General features: G+C 30.3%; 1 protein-coding gene across 1 annotated transcript in view; it reads left to right on the top strand.

The window, feature by feature from the left end:
* Positions 1-1,094: 1,094 nt before the first annotated feature.
* The window catches only part of LOC129944321 (zwei Ig domain protein zig-8), a 422,695-nt gene continuing 398,372 nt past the window's right edge, over positions 1,095-25,417 (top strand). Inside the window, 1 exon segment of the mRNA XM_056053671.1 lies at positions 1,095-3,031. The gene's annotated coding sequence lies outside the window, so the exon portion shown is untranslated.

Genomic DNA, 25,417 nt, shown 5'->3' with positions numbered 1-25,417 from the left:
AAAATGTTCCGTTACCTTCAGCCATCATTATCATCATCATCGTCATCGTCCTGACAAAAGTTCATTTCAATTGTTTCCCTCTCTTGACTGAAGCGATTTGTTGCAAAAGGACCAAAATCACACACATACATACATCTACCTATGTACCTATTACACACCGATACTATATGTATCCCAGTTCTGAATCTGAACTATAAAAAGACCTACATCAACAACATTTAAGATGATGATGTTGAGGGCGACGACGAGGAAGACCAACATGACAGAACGACTATGAATAGCGACGCATAACGACGACGAAGACGTTGAGGATGGCTGAAACGTGGCAAAAAGGAACACTTTCGAATTTCAATGCCACAGAAAAACCGAAACCAAAAAATAAAAATTAAAAAAAAAACTAAATAAATCCTTTAACTCACATCCGGATAAAGTGCCATCCTAGATAGTTTTGAAGTTCTAATGCAATCTTCACCAATGACCGGAATAATTTTCCAAGATGTTCTTTGAGCAGTCTTATGGTTTAGTCAGCTATATAGCCTTTTAACTGGGTATATATTTGAATACTCATCTTCTGGTGTCGTACAAACGGCCATACGAACATACGACCACAAAAAATCCCTGTTTCCCTTTTGAGTCTCTCACCTCATACACATAGTCAAAACCGCATCAGCATTGCCTCAACCTCTACCTCTACTCACCATTTATTACTGTAGTCCTTTTTCAAATGGAAAGGACAACCGAATTCGGTCACAAAACCGACATGCATTTCTTGGAAGATGGCACCCAAATCCATTTCATTCAACAAAAATTTCACATCCAAACCCCTTTTTCCAGTGGAATCTAATGGAAATGGATCTAATTTGCATGGAAACATGTCCCAAAAGCTTACTTTCACTTTGAATCTTCCCTCTACAGGGTGACTCAAAGGAAACTATTGCGCAACTCTCTCTCTCTCTAGTCTCAATATATCTCTCACATCTGCTTTTCCAGACTTCAACGGATAGAGAGTAACTTAGGAGAGAACTTGGCAGGGTTATGGACAAATTGGGAACAAGTTCAATACGATACATTCGTTTGGTCTTTGGTTAGTTTAGTCAAAGGTACCGTTACAGACAGTTAACTGATTTTGGGTTGAAATAAAAAAAAACACACAAAATACACACACTCGGCGGTGGCGGCTAAATTGCGTAACGTTCTTTAACGTATCCTAGTCCGCAACAAATAACTTATGGGCTTGCAATCTGAATAGCAAACGTGCGCGTATTAAATACGACCCCCATTAATTTCATCGTCGGACTAACACAACCTTTAGGATTCAATACATTGTCGTTGTTGTCCTCTTCGTCATCGTATATAAAAGCCCCTTTAAGTCGCGATAGTGTTTATGGGTGCTAATCTACACAATATGGGGATACTTCGAAAATAGCACTGATAAACACAGATTTAGAAATAAATTATCTTCGATAAACTCGTGTGTGTCCTTTTTGATCCTGCCCCAAGAAGAACCGCACAACACATCAGGGGCTGATTCGGGTGGTGTTTAAGTGAATGCTCTGTTGTGTGGGATTTAAACACGCATCGCTATACTACGAAATTCACCGGAACAAGGATTTGCTGCCGTAATCTGTGTAATTATATGTGTTGATCTAGAAGGGTGGCAATCCCGTACTCGATATTCGTACCCGGATCTCGACCACTCTGCTCCGGGTCCTTCTCAGGACGTGTGTCACTGTTAATTACGTGTACCTTTCCAAGGGAATCTGTTTCTGTTTTATGTAAATGTGGACAAGGGTTGTGGTTGCGGGCTTGCGGGTATAGTTTCGTGTTTGCTTGTTTCCGTTTCGTGAATGCCATCAGCGTGCGTCGTCGTCGTCATATTATGGTCGTTCCCGTTGTCGTTTTCGTTCTCGTTGTCGGTGTCACTTCGCTCCTCTGTTATCAGTGAAACGTGAGCATTAAAGGAAGTCCGATTTCGTTTGTCACCTGATATTCTTTTTGGAGAGTTTGAATGTGGAATGTGTATGCGGTATACTCCCGGTATACTAGCGCCGTCATGTGGATAAAATAAAAAAAAAGAAATCAACAGACCATCCAACCAATCAACCATCTAACTAGTCAGCCAAACTCCCTTACTCGTACATTATATTTGTTGGCAACCAATTTATCTAGTTGCACACGAGAGTCCTTACATTTCGGGCAAATACCTTCACTACATCAACTACATCCCTCTATTTCCACATCATCAACATTCCAACTTGATCAAAAAGCTTGTGTGTCCTGTATCCTGTTGTAGTTCTGTTTCGGTTTCTGTTTCTGTCCTAGATTCATGAGAACCGCCCGATTGTTGTTATACGAATACTTTGTCGTCGTTCTGACTCGACGATAATGATAACGCTCTGATGATTATGCTCCTGTATAGTAGGTACACTCCAGCTCCCGTAATGAAACTTTACTTTGTCTGTGTGAAAGTGTAGGTGGTTTTTATAATAAAGGTTGGTCGTGTCGGTTTTTGGTATTCCATTCTATTTCCTTTGTCAACCAATATTCCAAAAAATAAAAACCCTGTGATTTTCGAAGGATTTTACACTAAAGTCGAAGGATATCTCAAGTTTGTTTTATTTGGTGATTCTCTGTTATGTGGTTGCTCCCTTTTGTTGCGCCATTCCACGAGTGATTGTGTGAGTATTATATTATGGTGCTGAAATAACGAAGTCATACAAAGAATAAGAGAAGAAGAAAAATAAGTGTCAAGAAAAAGAAAAAGAAGAAGAAGGAGAGAAAAAATAATAAATATTTCATTTTGTCAAGTGGAAATACAAAAAAATACACAAATAAATCTAAATACATTACCTACCATACGACATACCTTTTGGATATAGGTTCAAATATACAATACGAATATTAAAACATATCTCTGCCCCGCATCATAAAGCATATAGCTTCATATTAGATTAGATATTATATTGAAATCTCACGCATCAAGCAGGTTGGCATTATAATCTTTCAACAGCAGAAGCTTAGCTTTTGGCAGGTGAGTGATTTCAAAAAATAAATCATATTTTTATATTTTTTTGTTGTTGTTGTCGTTGTTGAATCATATAAGGAGGGCAAGGACACAATATAATTATGTATATTTGGAGGGCGTTTTCTCACCACCTTACCATCTCACATCGCCCATATTGCCGGCACTGGTCGTAAGTTTAGATTTAGATGAGAAAAAAAAATCCAATTTTGTTGGAATATAATTTTCTTATTGTTATGAATTATGTGTATGTTTGTAGACGTACCTACGACGTATTCATAAAGATTTGATTGTTGATGATGATTAAGGGTAATTGATAGGAAAATGGTGCCAGCATTTTTTTCGTTTTTGTGAATGAAGTTGACAAAGTGTACGTTAAGGACTTCTGAAGGATCTTTCCATGTCCAAAAGTAATGAAGGAATGTAGGTTAATAAAGCTTGTGAATAATTGGATAGAAGTTTGCATGTAAAAGTTTAAAAATAAATACTTAACAGGTTACAAGAATAGACTTAAATTTAATTAATTTACTTTTTGGCAGGTAGGTATTAGAAATATTTTGTAATCTAATTAAAAGGCAGAAAAAAAAGTTCTTAATATTCTTTTCTCTAATGAGTAAAAGTTTGTAGTACGGAAAATAGAAATTGGAGCTATTTATATTAATTTCTTTTATGTTAGCAAGAAAGAAGACACATCTTAGTGTTATGTACGCATTATTTTACGTATTGCAAGTTTTTCAAAGTTTTTTTTTCTATTTTATTCTTAAAAAGATATTAATTGGTATTATGCTAAAAATAAGCAAAAAACTTATGTGTGTTGTACACTGTTTAGTTAAGGAACATTTTAATTGAGTGTAATTAATTTTTTGTTTATGATTTTTTTTTTTCGAAAGTTACAATTTCGCTTAGAATAGAATATTTCAAAATTAAATATGGTTTTCAAGTTTGATTGTATTTGAAGAATTCTTAAATGATTATTCAAGTTCAATTTGTTTTATAAATCGTTCTTAAGAAAAATTAAAGTTATACTTTAACACAAGAACACAGAGATATTTATTTAAGAAACAACAAAAAAGTTAGTTAAAAACAAAAGGCTTTAACCGATTCCTTTGAAAATGTACAAGAATATTATTTTTTCCTTTATAAAAGATCAAGTTTTTCATTTCTTCGTCATTTACTTTGGAAAATTTGCTTGAAGAAATTAAGATGAAGTTTGAAAATCTGATCTAAGATTTTGTGTGCTTTCCAGCGACACTTATCATGCACTCAAAAAACGTAAAGAAAATTCAGATCTTCAGTAAATTTTTTTAGAAATTTTTTTTTTTTTGCAATAAATCATCCTAGAATTTTTTTTTAAATAAATAATTTATTGGTTTATGCAAACAAGAAAACTCGTTTAAGGAATTTTGTTAACCTAGCATAAGAAATTATTGCAATCGATCCACTTTGTCAAATTCAAAATTCGTACATTTCTCGACGTTTAAAGGTCAAGGGAATCTAAAGATTTTTAGATTTTTGCGTGTGCACTTAGGTCCGGGATACCATTTTTATCGTCCATATCTCAAGAACAAGAAGAGATATAGATTTCAAATAAATTTGTTTATACAGAAATAAGGATAAGGGGTTTCAACAAAAGTGAGTAGATGGAATGTTTTTACGAAAAAAAATAATTTTACCTTCAAAATTATTTTATGCCACAAAAAAAAAAAAAAAATCATTTTTTTTATAAAAAGTTAAAACCTAAAAACAAACATTACTAAAACTTATAAAAATTGAATTTCGGCCGAAATATCTTTTGAATTAATAAGATTTAATAGTAAATATTGTTTTCAACAATCAGAAAAATGTGTATAAAAATCCAACAGTCAGTATTTTTATACAAATTAAAATCTACAAAAATATTACACAAATTTATTAAAAGTATTAATATCTCAAAAATAAATGAAGATGTTGACTTCAAAATTATTTTATTGTATTTTGTTATAAACATTACATAATAGTCTTAGAAAAATATACCCGCATTGTTTGTATACAAAAAATTAAAACTTTTAAAAAATGATACTTAAATCGGTAAAAATTGGTTTTCGACTAAAATTTTTATTTTAGGAACAAAAAAAAGATATTGAAATCAAATCTCATCATACCTATGTAAAAGATTGTTGTTGCTTGCTTTAGTTTACTTTTGTAGATAAAATAAACTTACAACTTTTTTACAAAACACGAAAACCTACGAAAACACTAAAAAATTGAAGAAAAAAAATGGTTCTTGACTCAAGTATTAAAAGAACAAAGAAATATATTGACTTCAAATTTATTATCTCATTCCAAATATTGTTATTAATATCTTGTTAAAGTTTTAGACAAATTAAAAGACGAGAAGGAAAGTTATTAGTGTGGGTCGCATTGCAGCCTATCTTTTTTTTTCAATAAGATTTTTCTCCTAAAAATAAACATTCGAAATACTATAAGTTTTTGTTTTATTTGTTTTAAGCCTTTAGTCTTTTCTCCATGGAAAAAGTATACATATCTTTAAATCGCTATAGATTTTACTGTTTCTTCGTGCAGACTCTACTGATCTTATTGAAGACGATTTTCTTGAATTTCTTGTGATTGGTTCGTAGGCAAATTTTGATTAAAATTGCAATGAAATAAAAAGTACGTATACGCCCGAGTGCATTATTATTATTATTATATATTTTATTGTAGCAGTAATTATTTACATTTTTTCTTATAATTATATTGCACAATTTACAGAGATTTAGTATAACCCTACTTTACTTCTGAAAAAATTACAATTTTATATAAAATTATCACAGTTTAACATAACAAACAAATCGAAGGAAAAAGCTACAAAAAAAAAACCTTCTTCAAATTTTTATGAAACATGGTTATCCAAGATTGGAGAGAATAGGAGGCTGGGAAGCATCGAAAAACGCTAATCTCAAAAATGCTTTACAAGTATATAAATAAATACAATCAAAATAGAAAAAGGAGATATGTTAACAACCAAAAATAGATAGATAAATAAATAAATAAATAAATAAATAAATAAATAAATAAATAAATAAAAGTCAAACAAAACAAATAATTACAATAATAATTAAAATAATAAACAAATAATCAAATAAACAAATGCATAAACATTTAAATAAATAAAAACAATAAAAAGAAAGTAAATATGATAAGAAACAAAAATAAATAAATAAATAAAGAAAGACAGAAATAAATAAATATGTGTATATATTAATAATAATAAATAAATAAATAAATAAATAAATAAATAAATAAGTAAATAAAAAAATAAATAAATAAATAAATAAATAAATAAATAAGTACTAAATTAAAGCTTTAACCATTTTTTTTTAAGTTTTTATTTTTACATATTTTTTTTTTATAATTTCGTGTTTTTTTTAAATTTTTTTTTGTGTTTTTTTTTTTATTTCTAAATAGCCAAATTTGAGATAAGGTGGTTTTCCGATAGTCTGCAAGATGCATTATATCGCTCAAACAAATAACTTATTCTAAATGAAACTTTTTCAATTTTGGCAAGTAAGTGGAGATCTTCCGTAGAATAGTGCCATGGCAGATTTAACATCATTTTTAGTATTTTATTTTGGGTTCTTTGTAATCGAAGTAAATGGCTATTAGCACATTTACCCCAAACAGGTGACCCATATAGCATGATACTTTGAAAGATAACCTTAAAAATGATGAGCTTATTTTCAACACTAAGTTTTGATTTCCTGTTGATAAACGGATATAGAATTTTTATAGCTAAGTTCACCTTATTGATTGCTTCTTGTATATGAACACCAAAAGTAAGTGTTTTGTCTAGGTGTACTCCTAAATATTTAGTACTCGATTTCCATTCTGTTGGAATACCATTAATTTGAAGCATATTGGTGGGTAAAAAACAAGCTTTTCTCTTTCTAGTGAAAAAGACGGTTTGAGTTTTCCCAGCATTTATTTTAATCTTCCAATCATTAAAGTACGTTTGCACAATATTCAGCGCAGATTGCAAGTTGGTTTCGATGTTAAAACCAACTGAATCTGATGAATACAAACACGTATCGTCTGCAAAAATAGCTGATTTACAGTTTGCTAACGTCGGGAAATCATAAGTAAATATGGTATACAAAACAGGACCAAGAACTGATCCTTGTGGTACACCTGCAAGGATTTCATATAGATCAGAGTAGGATCCGTTTACTGATACTTTAAAAAATCTTTCAGCTAAAAAGGAATTTATCATTTTTATAATGGAAATTGGAAAATCCAGAACTAAGAGTTTGTGGAGAAGGGCTTTATGCCACACAGTGTCAAAAGCCTTCTCTACATCTAATAAGACCAGACCAGTGCTTTTCCCTACTGCAAAATTACTTTTTATGTCATTCGTTATTCGATGCACTTGATGCACTGTGCTATGACAACTTCTAAAACCAAATTGTTCCGCTGGAAGGATATTATTCTCGTTCAAATGTAAAACTATTTTATTTTTTATGAGTTTCTCAAGACCTTTACTCAGAGAACTGAGTAAACTAATAGGTCTATAGCTAGAACTTATAGTAGGATTTTTTCCAGGTTTTTGAATGGGAATTATTTTTGCTATTTTCCATTGCCTTGGAAAATAACCTATTTTAAAGCAAGCAGAAAAAATGACTTGTAAAAATTTTATACCTGTTCTGGGCAGTTTTTTTAACATTATATTTTTCAAACCATCGAGTCCTGGACTCTTCGTATTTTTAAATCCACCAAGTACAGTTTTTACATCCTGTACTGTAATTGTATCTTCGCTAAATTGAAATTGTTGAGATCTTATAATTTCCATTGATTGCTCTACAGCAATTTCAGTAGAACTACTGCTCGAAACGTTGTTACCTAATTGATGATTTTCAAAAAACTCATGAGCCAAAGCGTTTGCTTTTTCAAGATTTGTCAATAGAACTGAGTTTCCAGTTTTTAACGCTGGAATCTGACTGTTTTTTTTCTTAACTATTTTGACAAGGTTCCAAAATGGCTTACTGGCTTTATCTAATGTTTGTAGCCTCGCGTTCCACTTTTTATTTTTGTGCTCTTGAGTAGAAAATTTTATTAAATTATTAAGAACTTTAACTTCTGATAGATAAAAAGTATTTCTGGTTCTTATCCACAATAACCTAAATCTATTCCTTTTTTTAATAAGTTGCCCGAGTGCATTATAATTATCGTCTTTTCTTTATAAATGTTAAATATGAAATATTTTAAGAAATCCTTCAGGCTTCGAATTCATTCTTTTTTTTAATATAACTCTCAGATCCCACGAAAAGACTCACACATCGTGTTTTACGATATTGAAATAGTAAATAAAAAAATCTTCCATTTGCTACATACATCTAAATATCTTAAGGGCTTAGAGTGTATTGAATAGATTGATTTTTAACTTCATATTGGAAGGAATATATTTAGACACTCACCCCTCTTTAACAACCTTTAAGAACACCGTTTTCAAAATGCACGTACAATATTTTCCGTCATCGGATATGTTGAACAGACTACATATTTCAAAACCAATTCACAATTTAAATTATTGTCCTCAAAATTGGACTTCTAAAGGGGATTCAGGTGGGACTTTATAAGGCCTTGAATCTGCAAGCGTCTTCATCTAAATATCGCTATAAACATTTCGAGATCGAAGGCAAATCACAATAAGTGCAAAACAAAAACAAAATTAATGCAACAATGTTCGAATTCTAAGTAATTAATAATCCAGATTTATGAATTATATTCTTCTTCTCCATTTTTACAAAAGCAACCTATTTTCGCTTTAGAAAATGATTAATGTTTTATTTTCCTACTCAATTAACCTTTGAATCCGCAGTAGCAGCGGTTGCCAAGAGTTATTCTGCGTTGTTGACAGTGGAGCTTAGGTCGATAGAGAAAGCTTATGAGCATACAAAATACTAAGCAATAATCCTAAGATTTTATTTACGTGTTCCCTAAATGAAGAAATTTCTTTTTAGTTTTTTTTACTTTTAATTAATTAACTGTCCAATTTTGAATTTCTCTGAAACTTAAAATCAATATTTTTCTAAATAAGCAAAGGGAAAAAAGTAATACTGCTTCAATGGTGTTGAAATTCCCAAAAAAAAAACTCACTGAAATGAGAGCAACTGCATTTTTATAGAAAATAAGAAACAAAGTTGAAAAAAACGTCCATACTTTTGGATGAAACATCGAATGCTCATTTATTTTAAGTTGTAATATGGTACATAGTATCGTATCATTTTATGTTTAGTAATTTCTGTAAATTTCATCATAATTTTGAGATGAAAGCGAATATTTATTTTACAAACATTTGTTTGGGCAGTTTTCGGGAGAAATATTTTCATCTTTTTTTTATTGTATTTTAGTGGAAAGTTCCCACATAAAGTTTTTTATTCTTAAGTTCTCTAGAATTTTATTTTGGCAAGCTTAAATAAAAAGGAATATCAAATTAATAATTACAAGTATTATTTTATGTGAAACATAAAGGGCCATCCCTTTTGTGGTTTCAAAAGTATAGGGCTAAAATTTGACATCTGACAAACTAAGTTGTTAAATGAATTCTTATTCCAGTTAAAACTCTGACTTTTACGCAAATTGTTAAAAGCTACTACAAAAATGATAATTCTGCCACAGCAATATATATCGTGCTTTAAGAGGAGATTATGGTTTACATAATCCTCCAAGAAAGCAAGCAAAATTGTGAATATTGTGCATAAATTTGAAGAGACTGGATTGGTTACAGATATTGTAAGGCCTGTACATCACCCTTTCGTTCGTACCACTAAAAATATCGGTGCTGTAAGTGAAAGTGTTACCGAAGACCCAAATGTGTCTCGTCCTTCTCAGGAATTAGGACTATCTTACGGCACATTATGGAGTATTTTCGATTTGAATCTACACCTACTTCCATTTAAAATCCAGCTCACACAACAACTGAAGCCAGCTGACCATTCACTACGTCGTCGTAGATACGTCCAATGGGTGCTTGAACAAAATTGATTTTTCGAACAAAATTTTTTTTCAGCGATGAAGCACATATCTCACTCGGTGGGTATGTTAATAAACCAAAACGTCGTATTTGGGGTTCTGAGAATCCTAATGTAATTGAAGATGGGGCATTACATCCACAAAAAGTCACTGTTTGATACGTTTTTTAGTCCGGGGCGCGAAGATTAGACTTTAATTCTTCGAAAACGACGATCTAACGACTGTTGCCTTTACCGTTATGGTATATGAATACCGATTTTTTGCCTGCTCTTGAAGAATATTTGGTTTCACCGCGAATATTTTCTGGCAGCGTTATTTATCGCCGTGTTAATATCAACTGGCCCCCAAAATCATCCTATTTGACTTTTTGTCAAATACCGTGTTTATGCAGCTAAACTTTTTTTAAAGTAATATAAGATGCTAATTCAACTTAAAGCTTCATTCTTCCCATAGTTAGATCTATGGAAGTTAATATGATTAAATTCAAATGAACGCAAGTGATGATTTCCATCTCCATAATTCAAATATACCCAAAATAGCAAAAAAATGTCACCATTAATGAGTTGACGAAATATTAAGTCATTATTAAAACGCCTTTAATGGAGAGATTGAATTTGAAGAATCAGAATACGATGTTCATACGGAGGCAGATCATTAGGATCATCCCAAGGAAGACCATTTAGGGCAAAGCAAATGAAATTATGGTGAATTGGTTCAATCATTTTTCTATGAATTTCGTAATAGGCAAGTCCATACTTGCGAAGCATATTCAAGATAAGGTCGAACATGACAATTGTACAAAGAAAGGGTAACATAGGAATCATTGAACTCGTTTACAATGCGTTTTATAAAATCAATCATTGAACTTGCCTCACTGACAAATAAAATTAATGTGATGTGTAAATTCTAAGTTGGAACAGAAATGAACACCTTAATCTTGAAATGTGAAGATGCGATAGAGTTTGATGTGATATACAATAATCAAATACACTTCCAATTCGTTTTTGAGTATCGTCTCGAATTTTAAAGGTTTGAGGGTCAAAATGTGAAACTATCAATGTCGGTTTGTAAAAGAATAAGAACATGGTTGGACTTTATTATATTAAAAATGTTCATGTCATCAGCAAAAATAAGAACTTCACTTGAGCGTAGACATAACGAATCGTCGTTAATAGACAGGATGAATATAAAAGATATAAGATGGTTTAAATTGGAGAACACCAGAATGAGCAACAAAAGGTTCAGAATGACAATTTCTAAATTTTACCTCCTAGGATCTGTTTTCAAAGTATGATTTGGTCCAAGCTAAGAAAATTGGTGGAAAACCAAGAAATTTAAGTTTAAATAAAATAATTCCCTGGCTAAGTTGATCAAAAGCTTTAGAAAAGTCGTGTATACACATTACACAGTAAACTTCATTACCTTGTTCTAAAGCGTTTGAACATATGTTTGAGAATGTGAGAAAATTTGTAACGGTTGATCTTTTTCTCACAAAACCATGTTGCTGTTCACAAATGAGATTCTTACTAAAAAATGCTACACTCTCACAAACAACTTGTTCAAACACTTTAGGAATGCAAGAAAGCTCTGCAATGGTCCTGTAGTTACTTATATCCGACTTGTTACCTTTCTTGAAAATTGGTGTTAGAAATGACTTCTTCCATATACAGGGAAATTTGCTTGTTTTTAGAGAAAGTTTTGATAATAACGTAAGAGTTTCAACTAAAGCATTACTAGACTTTTTTAATACTATCGGGAGAATGCCCTCGGGACCGGCTGAGCAGTCATCATACAACGCGGATAAAAGATCAATGACCGTACTCTGTAGCACAGGTATGTGACTACAGCTAGTTAGCGAAAAGGAATGAAGATTATGAAAATATACTTCATCAACTACTTCAGGGCTATTGACAAATGACTCACGGAAATTAGTTGCAAAAGCGTTACAGATATCAACAGTTTTATCTAATGAAAAGTTCTTGTAAGTAAAGTTAACTGGAAAGTCATCTGATTTTTTCTTTAAGTTTACAAGTTTCCAAATCTTTTTGGAATTCTCTTTCAAAGAGGTATTCATATCAGTAACGTAACTAGCGTATATAGCGTATATAAAATTAGAAAGAGACTTATATTCATTAAAAGAACTCAATATAAATAGAAAAGTTCATTGGAGACAGAGTTTTGATGTTAAGCTGTTCATGCCTTTTTTTTTGTGGCGCAGTAAACGCAATTCTTTCGTGTACCAAGCGTGACTAAAGTTTGTATTTCTTGATTTCTTTAAAAGTCGATTTTTTTTCTAAATAATTTTAAAAAATCTTATAAAAATTTGAAACGGCTTCGTCAATATTTAAAAATGCTAAAGTATCAGCAATTCCAGAAATGGTTGAATCTTCAGACAACAAAAGTGAAATTAGCTACTCTTAAATCAAAACTATGATACAATGAAAGGAATTTCTGTATTCAGTAAGGTGATTACTTAAATCAAAAAAATTACCAAAGGGGGGGGGGGGGTGATATTTATCAATATTAGTAATTCCTGATCTACAACAAGAGTGCTAAAAGTGTCAGCTTGTTTGCTGTAAGTCAGTAAAAAAGATTTTATCGAGAAGAAATATTTTCAATTGAGAATAAGAGATAGAGGCTTCAAGGCAAGATTCGACTTAAGATGGAATCCAATCAATGTGTAGTAAATTAAAATCAACTAGAAGTTAAATATTGGTGTAAGAGCAGAACAAACTGATTACAAAGTCTAATGTTTTGTTCAACTCTTAGGCACTCAAAAAACGCAAAATGTATAACCCTAAATTGTTATAGTTTTATCGATGTCAAACAAACTTTCTTTTTTACAAATCATTTTAAAAATTGATATACATTCATAAAAATGAAATTAACTATGAAATTATTACCAATTTAAATTTATAAAAAAATGTTCAACAACAATTTCATGTGATTTTCAATTCTCTTCTAATTTATTAATTTTCATTTCTAAATTTGCAAAAAGAAACTTCATTTTCTAAACTAATAAATTTTCCTGTCTTCCTTAATTCAGTAAAATTATTTTCACCAATGTAATTTTCCTGTATAACCAAAAAATGTAAATCATTCAAAGTCTAATTCCAAAATGCACGTAAAATGGTGGCAGACCTAATAAAATTTAGAATTCATTTTTATATTTAAATTGCGCAACATGGATTAGCTCCTAACTCTGAATTTAAAATAAAAAAAATGTCCCTACAGCTAGGAAAAACCAAAGGAAGAAAAATGACAACGACACACACACCTAAAAACAAATTAAATTTTTTCATGGCTGGTCGTTTGTTGACTTGGTTTTTATTTTTGCTCACTGCTGGCAGCAGGACTTTAAAAAAATGTGTGAAATGAATTTGTCTGGATTAAATATTTGTTTCCGTTCCGCATAGATACTTTGCTGAGTTGAATGTCACATATTTTTCTCTGTTCTTTTTTGTTTTAATTTTTAGTAAAATATATAGACAGACAGATAAATATGTGTGTGATAGTTAATTTTTTTAAAGGACAATAATGAATGGATTAAGGACGAACAAACAATGGGCAGGACGTACAAACATCATACGCATTTACAATTTCTATTGTTTTAATTCCTATTGAATGTGGTAAAATAAATGTTTACGAATTTTAAATGCTATAATTGTTTTAAAATAGATCACAACATTGTTTTCAGAATTTTGTGTGTCGAATTGATGTCTTTTCTAGAAGACTCTGTATGATCAAAATACTATTAATCAAAATTCTGTATTTCAAAATTGTTGGTTAAAGTTGTAAAAATACACTGGTAGTATTATAAATCTCAAAAAAATGTAAACCTGTTTGAAGTGAAAAATATTAAAAACAGAATAATTTTTCAAGCTTAAGATATCATACTAATTTTTGGCTTGCTGCAATAACTTGAATGAAGTTTTTTAATTTAATTTTGTGTTCAAGATGTTTAAAGGTCTTATGATGTTAAACTATTGAGTGCCGTTGTTATCTATGTTTAGACTTTCGTTGTCAGTATTCTGAATGTACACTATTTTGAAGTATAGATAAATACAGCATTACCATACAGAATTTTGTTCATACAGAATTCTTAAATACAGTATTTTTTATACCTCCCTTTAAAATTTCTATTCAAATTTTACTAGATTGAGTTCTAATCGTCAAACCATATAATTTAAAATTTGAAACAAACTGTTTTTGAAAATGCTTATACAAAACATTCTCTCTTATTTGTTTCAATTCCATATTTTTTGACTGACTTAAAATTAATTTAAACTGTTTTTATGTGGAGCGGTAAAAATTCTTTAGAGCATGAACAATCTGTCAATTATATGGAATTTCATGAATTAACAAAAACAAATTATTTTGAAATTAATTTGACCGTTGTTTATTAAATTTTAATGAAAAACCCATATACTCGTAGGTACGAGTATAGCTAAATCATATTAAAGTCTTTTGAAAACCACATCCGTTGAGGTAAGAAACCGCATACACTCTAACTCTAGCGCATGTACTGTTTTTCTCGTTGTGTCTCCCCTGGGGGTATAATATTTCATATACCAACAGCAGATAAACATTTTGAATGCTAAAACTTTTGCGGTATGATGTGAGGAAGGGTCAGTTGATGGTATTCATAATTATTGTCTTCGCTTTAGACAAGGTCATTGAAAATTGTTCATTTAAATTAAATTCTTATTTTTTAGATACATATAAATGTTTGACCTATCTATGGGCAACAACAAACTGAATGTCATGTTATGAAAAACCTTCTTTCGGTTAATTTTATATAATTGTATTTATTTTAAAACTCATGCACATTCTATCAAATTTAAGTAATAAAACATTCCAATTATGGAATTTTGAACTTTTTTAAAATTTAGTTACTCTTTGAGAATAATAAAATATCTAGTCTTTGTTATAAAACTTGCTTTAATTATTTCTAAAAAAACAACTAAAATTGATTGATTAATTTAAATAAAACGTTATTCAATTTTGTTTCATATAAAAAACATACAAATTTTATGCAAACTTTGAAATTGACTTCTAAGACTTTTGCAGTTACGAACGAAAAGAGCGTTTTTGTGAAAGTAAAAATCTTAATTTTTTTTATAAAAACTGTTTCTTTTTTTAACTTTTACTTTATGTTTAAGTTTTTTTCTTAAATGAAGAATATCTCTAGTTTTTATAAATACAATTTTGTAGAAAAAAAAACTAAGCATACATTTTCTTAATTATGGAAATTGAAGTACTGCACTTTTTTAGACTTTCAAGAAAGTTTTTTACAATTTTCTTATAGACTCTTCGAGAGTTATTTTAATACATACATTATATTTACTTAATTGAAATGCTTTTTTCATGTACAAGTTGTTTTACAATTTCATACTTTAAGTTACTTTTAATTATAAATTCAGAAAAATCTATTAAAGACCCTTAAATTATGAAAATTGATCCCGGAAATAAAAATCTTTGATACTTAAAAGTTAAACCGATTAGTTTTGTAAGAATAGCTAAACCTTTACCTCAAAAATGGATAAGAATTTCCTGAAGTACTGCAAACCAACACTAATTAGTCATTCAAAAATAAATAAATAAATTTGTAGTTCAATTTAAAATCATTTTTATCAAGCTTAAACATAATTAGAAAGGTCTAGAAAATTAAATATATATATTAAATAATGTAAAATATTTTCATTGTTTAGATTAAGAATTCTAAATTTGTATTTTTTTAAAATAATTGTTTAATGTTTTTTCTATATTTCAGTTTTCGTTTAAATTATAAAATCTCTATTCTTATTTGCTTACTTAAGGTGGGTCTTCAGCCATGGGTACCTCACTCAACAAACTTCTCTTTATCTTTCCCGGTCCCTAGCTAAATGTCTTCAGATACGCACTTCAACTTGGTTGAAGATGTTGTGGATTCAAAGACTTTTTGGTTTGCATGCACTCTACGTGACCCAGCCACGTTGGATTTGTATCCTTCTGGTCGTTTCATCTTCTCCTTCACTTACCTTCTATGCATACGGAATGATGGGTTTTAGACACATATTACGGTAGAGAAGATTTTTTAAGATGTGTTAAGTTTACTGATTCCTCTGAAGTTGGTACAGTTAAGAGGGTCTTCTTATGCTGATGAACGAGCCATTGTCTTTTGACTTGAGGCAAAAGGATTGCAATTATTTTTTTCTAAATTCATTTCAAATCAATCAATTGAATGCATTCTTGAAGAATTCATATATTTTTTTTGCATTATTTGCTTTGCAATTAAATTTTCACCTCAGTTTCATGACAAAATCTTACCAACGTTTAGTGTGATGGTTCAAATGACCAAATCGGAATGGAAAGAGAGCAAACAAACTTAAAAGAATGCAAAGAACACCAAAAATGCAAAGAATGCGAAGAATACAAAAAAATACAAAAGAACGCAAGAAATGAGTGAATTCTCATAGATTGCATTCAATTCTGTAAAATGAAATCATTTTGCTATAAATAAATACAAATTGCAAAGTTTAAAGTTTAAAGTGAAGTCAATGAATGTAATCTCATTATTGAAGTAATTATTGATTGTGTTCAAAAAAGATTACATTATTTAACAACTCTGCCAAAACTATCCCTTTAAAAAAAATTATAGAAATTGTTCTATTTATTTACAATATTTCTATTTATATTAAAAATTAGAAGTCTTGACTTGGCTCAAAGAAAATGTGATATCAACATCTGATATCCGTATTTTCTATGACAGGCAGGCCGCTATCAAATCTCTGGACTCTGTCTCTACAAACTCTATAACAGTCCATAACTACCGATCATCTCTAATGGAGATGGCGCAACAGTTTAATATTCACCTTTGTTGGGTGCCGGGCCATAGAGAAATTCTAGGTAACTGTAAGGCAGATGAACTCACCAGGAACGGTACAGTACAGCCCATGCTACCACGTTTGGCAAGTATTGGCATATCAATCGCTATTTGTTAACTGCTGCTAATGAAAAACGCTGTGAGGAGGGCAAACACCAGGTGGAACAACATCTCCACGTGTCAAGCCACAAAAAACATCTGGCCAACACTGGATTTAAAACGTTCAAGGTGCTTGCTCTCTCTAAGCAGATCGCATATAAGCTCTATAATAAGTGTCATAACCGAACACTGTCTCATAGGAAAGAACGCCACTAGACTAGGCGTATTCTCAAAAGACTTTTGCAGAAGCTGTATGGACGAGGAAGAGGAAGAAACGGTTCTTCATCTTCTCTGCACATGCCCTGATCTAGCTCGAAACTCAAGAATTACCTAGGAGAATTCTTCTTTAACGATCTAAATTATTTCGGTATAATCAGCCTCTCACGTTTCGTAAGGGACTCAACCTGGTTGAAGAACCGAACATCATTTTTTAACAAATTTGCGTAAAATTTTTTGTAGTTTTTATTTCTTTATTGATATAACGGACTGTTGGATTTTTCTAAAAAAAACTACTGAATATCAAAATATATATTTTCTGTGAAATAAATAAAGTTTGAAGACAATATTTTTAATTTTTGAAAATCTATTTGAGTCAAAAGTAATTTTTTATTTTTTTATAAAAAAACTGTCAATTATATTTTTCTCAAAATTTTTGCGAATATTGAAAACAATATTTCTTATGAGTCTAAATTAGCTATAAACCAAAATCTCAAATTTTTGAAAAGATATGAGTTAAAAATCAATTTTTACAAAGTTAAGGATTGAAATTTTATATAAAACACTCAAAATTTTCGAACCTGATCAAAAATCAAATGGTTTTTTTAAGTGAAATCATAAATCTGTTTGTTTTTTCTTTGTACCAGAATTACATCCAACGCAACACGTTATTGGTCCTCCGTGTCAATCTATAAAATCATTAAACTTAATAGGCAATATTAAATATACCAAATTAATAGGTAATTATAAAAAAGGTACACACACATAAAAATATAAAAATAATAATAAATGAAATATTTTGAATTTGAATTGGAGAAAAAAAAATACAAACATGATTAAAAAATATATTTGAGGAAAAAAATAGTTGCTTCCTTATCAAAATCATCAACGTACAAACCAACATTAAAATAAGCAATATTTTCAACTGAGCTAATATTTACATTCACCCAAAAATACAAATTTAAAAACATTCTAAAGGAAGGACTCTTTTTTTTTTTAAACAGGAAATTTGTTTTCTATTTTCGGATCATACTGCTACTGGCTTTTAAAAATTATCAAATTATACACACATATTTAGTCCTGAATAAGCTAAAAATAGGCACGAATAACAATTATAATTACTATACGCTATTTGTATACGTATGTATATAATATATCACGGTGACCAAACTGAGTATACCTATCACACGCTTTGGTCACTTCGAGATTTAATTGACATACTGAAACGCGTGTTAATTTTAGGATGGGGTTATAAAATATTTATCATGAGGTAAAATTAATATTTTAGTTATTTATAAACAATCCACACACGTGGAAGAGTACTTACATACTTAAGTACATAAGATACTATACGTACATATACAACAATTTAAATATAATTATAGATTATTGCGGAAATATACCATAATAATTTGAAATGCGTTTTTAAATTGGTTTTGAATTTATCATTAAGAATATATCTATACAATAATAGAGGTTATGTTCGAGTATTTCTCATGGTAAAAAATATTTAAAATTATAAAATGAGATTTTTCAAACATTTACTTTCAACTTTATGAAAGCACAGGCGATGAGTTGTCCATCTTACCTGTTTTAGTTATACTTGCAACTTCTATCATAGTTTTTAAAAACAAAGCATATTGTAATGAAAGTTTTGGAACTCGAAATTTCAATCAAAAACGAAAACACAAATCGATTGGCATTCATTATAATCAACCAACATTCTATTTTAGAAAAATAGTTTCTAAAAACAAATTTATCAAAAATACCAATGGAAATGTACACAAATGGTAACTCCATTCTATCAATGTAATAATTGCCTATAGGTCCACTTATTGTGGTTGATACAAATAAATGTGGTTTCAAATTGTGGATTTTGAAAATGGGTGGGTTTGTCAGTTGACAAAACCAATTTCGAAAGCATATTAATTTGTACATATGTATGTTGGTTATCTTTATTAGATTGAAATGATTGTTTTTTAGATGAGTTTGTTGCTATTAAATTACAACGAAACAATAAATAGAAAACTAAATTGATAGAAATAATCGAAATGTTTGTTGCTAATTATATTTTCAATACCATTTTTATCGTTTTTGATAGGATTTTATACTTTACTGTTTAAACTACTAGCAATAACTTAAATGCCATTGGCAGATTTATCTTGAAAGCGTGGCAACCTTAATAGGTTGTTATACATTGCTCTGGAAGGGGTTCCAGCAAAGTGGTTTTCTAACAGCTCGTTATTATTTTAATTAAATGTATAAATAAGTTTTTATTTCTATTTTAAGTCTTAAAATGAACAATTTTGTTAGAAATTTAAGTTAAAAAACGAAATCCTTATTTTGAAAAAAGAAATATCATATCCTTAAAAACTTGTTCTTTTTGTTTTCTTATTAAATTTGTTTTTTCTTTGTTGTAATAAATGTCCATGAATCATCAAGAGAAGAAAAAATTATTTAATTTTTTTCTATTTCTGTTTCCTTGAGTATTTCTTAAATACATTTAATTAAATGTCCTCCGAAGATGAACTAAGAACTATTTTTACAATATTATTATATTTTTTTTCTTACAACTTATCTTATGAAAATTTTGCTTCTTTCATTTTATTTGCTTGACTGTGTGTTCACAATGTGAATTTGAGTGGATTTTATTTTTGTTCATAGAAAATAAACAGAGCATAAAAAAGGACTTTATATAATAATTCATATACATATATATCTTCATTTTGTTTTAGATGGTTTGAAAAGATTTTTGTTTTGTATTATTATTTTTTGTTTGCTGGTCGAAGAAGATATCTACTTAAAAGAAATTTGTCCCTTAGTTGTAATGGGAAGCATTTTTTAAAGAAATAAATTAAATATTGACCGAAATTGTTGCATTTGATTTAAAAAGGATGTATGGAAGGAACAAACTAATTGTTGGTTGTCAAAACTTTAATTGTTCATGCAGATCGCATATTCAAATCAAGAAGGTATAACGCTGTGAAAGGGACATATTTCATTTAATAACATTTGAAATTGGGTTAAATTTGTAATATTATAGATATTTCAAGATCTATGGCTTTTAGAAAGTATGTTCATACGCATTCACGTTGATATAAATTAGTATAGTAGTTTTAAGATATCATCTGTATTTGACCGTTTATCTTAAGAACGATCAAAAGTATACACTTAAGCAATTTGACATTAAGATGTGCAGAAATGGCAATAAAAATTAAATTGCAAAATCTTTTTGACTGCAAATATATCATTAATAAATATAGTGTTATCCATTTTGCTGTTTCAAAAGTAAATGCAAATATGTGTGAAATACTACATCATTTGAATAACCACCCAAAATGCAAGAATAGATTCTTTTGAGGTAATTTTCGACAACTTTTTGACACATATTGGGCGGTATATCAATCATAACTTGACGAATGTTGGTTTTAAAGTGCTCAAGAGTCAAAAGTTTATCTGCATCAGCACAGTCTTTTGAGGAGCCCCACAAAAAAAAGTCCAGAGGTGTCAAATCGCATGATCTTGGTGGCCAATTGATATCGCCACGATGAGAAATTACGCGGCCAGGAAATGTCTTTTGCAATAAAGCTCGAGTTGAGTTGCATGTGGCACCGTCTTGTTAAAACCACATATTTTTTAAGTCGTATCCTTTAAGATCAGGCAAAAACAAGTCGGTTACAGTCATTCCATTGTCGTTTTCGAAGTAAGGTCCCCCTCACACAAAAGAACACTCCGGGCAAAAGAGTGCACCAAACAGTGACTTTCTGTGGATTTAATGCCCTATGTTCAATTACTTGAGGATTCTCAGAACCCCAAATTTTAAAACTTTGTTTGTTAACACACACACCGAGTGAGAAATGCGCTTCGTTGCTGAAGAATTTGACGTATATACGACGTTGTGAATGGTCAGCTGTTTTTAGTTGTTGTATGAGGTGGATTTTAAATCGATGTAGGTGTAGATCCAAATCCATAATACACCATAATGCGACATAAGAAAGTACTACTCGTAATTCCTGAGAAATTGACACATTCGGGTCTTCGGCAACACTTTCATTTTAGCATATCAATAGCAATGTCTTTAACTATCTAGTCTCTTCAAGTTTATTCACAATTTTGCAATTGCTTGCTTAGTCTGACGATTATGTAAACTATAATCTCCTCTTAAAGCACGTATCAGTGGCAAAATCACTATTTTTGTAGTAGGTTTTGACAATGTGTATGGGCTGTGCGATTATTAAGCGATCCATTTTCGTAAATGTCAGACTTCAAACTGAAAAAAACAAAAAAAAATGGTTTAATAACTTAGTTTGACAGATTTCGAATTCCACCTCTAAACATTTGAAATCGCACATTGGACTCCAAATAATGGCATACATAAGTTTAATGAATTCAAAAAATTGACTGTCTATAAATTAAAACAAAAATTAACATACATGTATAATTTTACTCAAATAAATTACGAACATTGAATTTTAATACCTTCAGTTTAATTTTATATTACACTCAATGATGTTTTCGACCCTCTCTATCAAGGTCGGAACAGATCTCACCGATGCATTTGATGTCAAAAAAAGTTTTAGATAAGGCGATACGCAAATGATATTGACATAATTGGAAGATCAAAGCGTGATGTCAGTGGAGCGTTTTTGAGCATTGCGATGGAAGCGAAGAAGATGGGTTTAGTTTTCAATGAGGGCAAGACCAAATATATGCTGTCATCAAAAAAGGACACTGAACGACGACGTCTTGGACAAAACGTCTCCATGGACAGCTATAAGTTTGAGTTAGTTAAGGACTTTGTCTACCCAGGCACCGCTATTAATACAGACAAACGACACCAGCACTGAAATCAAACGAAAAATAACTCTTGCAAATCGCTGCTTCTTTGGACTTAGAAGGCAATTGTTAAGTAAAGTCCTCTCTCGAGCATCTAAAATCACCATCTATAAGACACTCTTCATCCCGGTTCTCATTTCTGGCGCTGAGGCCTGGATCCTGTCAAAGAAAGATGAGACCGTCTTAGGATGCTTCGAGAGAAAAATTTGTCAGGTGATTTTTGGTCCCGTATGCATAAATGGAGAAGGGGTAGAAGATAAAACGATGAACTGTACGGGCTGTACAGCGACACTGACCTAGTTAGCAGAATTAAAGTCCAACGGCTTAGGTGAATAGGTCATGCAGAGCTAATGTTCATCAACGCTCCAACCCAGAAGGTCTTCAAATACAATCCCAGCTAGCTAGGGACCGAGCTGGTTTAAAATACATTTGTACTCTGTGGCGAACAACCCAGTTACGTTTCTATGACAATAGATTTGCAATTCAAATTAACGAAATGACTGGGCAGCATTTTCACACAGTTTTTAAAAAACAGTCAAAAGTTCCGAAAACCAGAAAACAATTTTTATTCTTCGTTGATCCAAGCGATACAAAATAAGTTAGTTTATGCTACTAAGGTTTTTATGCTACGTCTCTGAAAAAGCTGTGTTGTCTTTGATGATGCTATAAAAAGCATAACAGAAATCATTGTTTGGGCGTTTTGTCCAAAACCATAAACCCAAATCCTAAAATTTCATAGCGCCCAAAACAATGTTATTAACATTTCATTGTTCTATGATTTGGCAATATTTTTTGAATCTTTTGACGTTTAAACTTTTTTCGGTCTTGTGACAGTACAATAAAAAAGTTTTCGGTCTTTTTGCGCAATTCAATAATGCAAGAATATTAAAAATTTGCTCCCTCTAAATATCTGCTTGGGTTCATTATATGATTTGTTTTTGATCGAAAACACCTTACATCGCTACGTCTTTCAAACAGCTGCGTTGTATTTGATGAAATCATGGTTTGTTTTTAAAAGCGAGATTCTGTATCGCGTGTTTGTGCAGTCGAAGTTTTGAGTTACCAACTTAATGCAAATCGTTTGAATAACCAAAAACGTTAGTTCAAATTGTCTCTTACAAAATATCGTCACTTAACAAACAATGATGAATTGAGCGATTTAGTTTATGTCCATCCGACTTTAAAAAAAATATAAACATGTTCGATACATTATATATAAATGGATAGCCTAGAATAAAATAGAACCATTTTCTAAACAATTGAACATCAATTTAAAAACCGATTTGATAGTGAACACCAGGCTCAATAACATTCTACTCTTTAAATGTCTATTTCTTATTGTTTAAGCTGTGATCTAAAAAATATGGTAAATAGATTTATAGAAAACAAGTTAAGGAAAGTGCTTTTTTTTTGGCATTTTATAAATAGTAAAGTAGGAAATAACCAAGAAAAGTCATTGCCACTAGCCAGATTTTTTGTATTTAAAAATTGGTACAACTGAAGAAAGACCTGTCAGAGTAATAATAACAAAAAAACGCACAAATAGAAGAAAGTTGTGTGAAAATCAAATATTAAAAAAACTAACTAAAACTAATGAAATGAACAATTTTCAAAAAGAAATAATAAAAAAACATCTGGAAATTTAGATTCTATAAAAAAAGTTTATTGAAAAATTGCAGCTTTGACATTAAATAAAAACTTCAAGAGGGGGGTTTGTTCGTAGACAACTACATTGACATGTGGGGTTGTTATATAACTGAATCGAGATGAAATGAGCTTGACTCAACTCGATTCTGGTGGGGGATCGGAGTAGATTCAAAATTTGTGAAGAAAAACCTGTGGAGGAGTTGGTTTAACAGATAACTCATTATGGTCTGCTTAATTACACTTTTGTGTACAAAATATAAGTTTGTTTTAATCAAATTAAAAAGAAAGTTGCACATGGAGTAGGCAGCATATTATTTTATGAAGCTTAAATATGCACATCTTCATTGTTTAAAACGACTCAAACTATCTTACTTGCACTTCATAAGAGACATCGAAGCATGATTTGCATATTAGAAAGTGCTGTCAAACTTACTCATTTTTAAATCTTTTTGTGCGGTGAAAACTCTAAACAGATTTATTTAATCTAAAGTGAGATAAGCCTTTGGTGGAAACAGCAAAACTTGATTATCTTTTCTGTCGTTTCTCTTGCAAAATAAGCCCAATTAGTCCATTTTCATTAACAAAACTAAATAATAGCAACATTAGCAGATTGATTTTTTTTGCCAATGGAAAACACATGATTCCAAATGCACAACTACTCAACGAACACAGCCATCGAGATACGAATGCAATATCAATCAAAGATCCATTCGAGACTCGTATAAATGTCAAAAACCCATTCGTTGTAAGATTCTACTTTAACTTTTATCGGTAGTATTCACACTGCGGATATTGTTTTTGTTATTCGTGTAAAATCCTACTATACTATTGATAGATTTTCCAACAAAATACCGGTATTGACACACGCCTTTGTGTTACTAAGGCTACGAATTGAAGATATTAACTTTGAACTTTAATTTCATTTAAACCTAACTTACTCGATCTGTTAACTTTCTTTTCTTTTTTCTTCTTTTTGTTAAGTTAATTTATTGGAAATTTGGCTTCTTACAAAGAAATTAATTTTCAAATTTGTAAAAAATCACTTACGTAATCAAAAAACTGTTATTCATAAGTAAAAGACTTGTTTTACTGCACGAGAAGTCAAATTATTCGACGGTTTTCGGTTTTCATTAAATGGCAGTGATAGATGAAGAAAATATACTGTGGCGTATGAGTAACATTTTGTGTATGAATTGCATGAAGACAGAAATATTGTTAATACTTAGTTTTATAACAAAATAAATTTCACTGCCCAATTAACCTCAAAAGATAAGTTATTATTTAATAAATATTATATGTACATACATACATCTGCTTTATGAAACCATTCGATTATTAATTTATAAATTAAGATGTCTTCTAGTAGTTCCAACTTAATCCGTAATTTTGTTCGGTTCAATGAACTCAACAAACCTTTTCTCCTACAATCATCTTCTGGCATTCTATCTCTTATTAAATAATTAATATTATATGATTATTATAATTATTATCTTCTTTGAAAACCTTTTCTCTAATACCCATGTTAACCTCAAACTTAAACTAATATTATAAATAAAGTTTAAATTTGTTTTGATAAATTATTCCATCCGTAGAAATTTAATTTACTTCAAATTACATTTATTCCGACTTAAGTCATTATTTGCACGCGATGATGATTTTGATTAATATCTTTTTCTCAATTTAAGTTAAATCGCACAATGAGTTAGGTATAGCAACTTTTTGAC

Source organism: Eupeodes corollae, chromosome 2, assembly GCF_945859685.1.
Source record: "Eupeodes corollae chromosome 2, idEupCoro1.1, whole genome shotgun sequence".
NCBI lineage: Eukaryota > Metazoa > Arthropoda > Insecta > Diptera > Syrphidae > Eupeodes > Eupeodes corollae.
The sequence above is the reverse complement of the archived record's forward strand: the minus strand, read 5'-3'. Positions and strand labels throughout refer to the sequence as shown.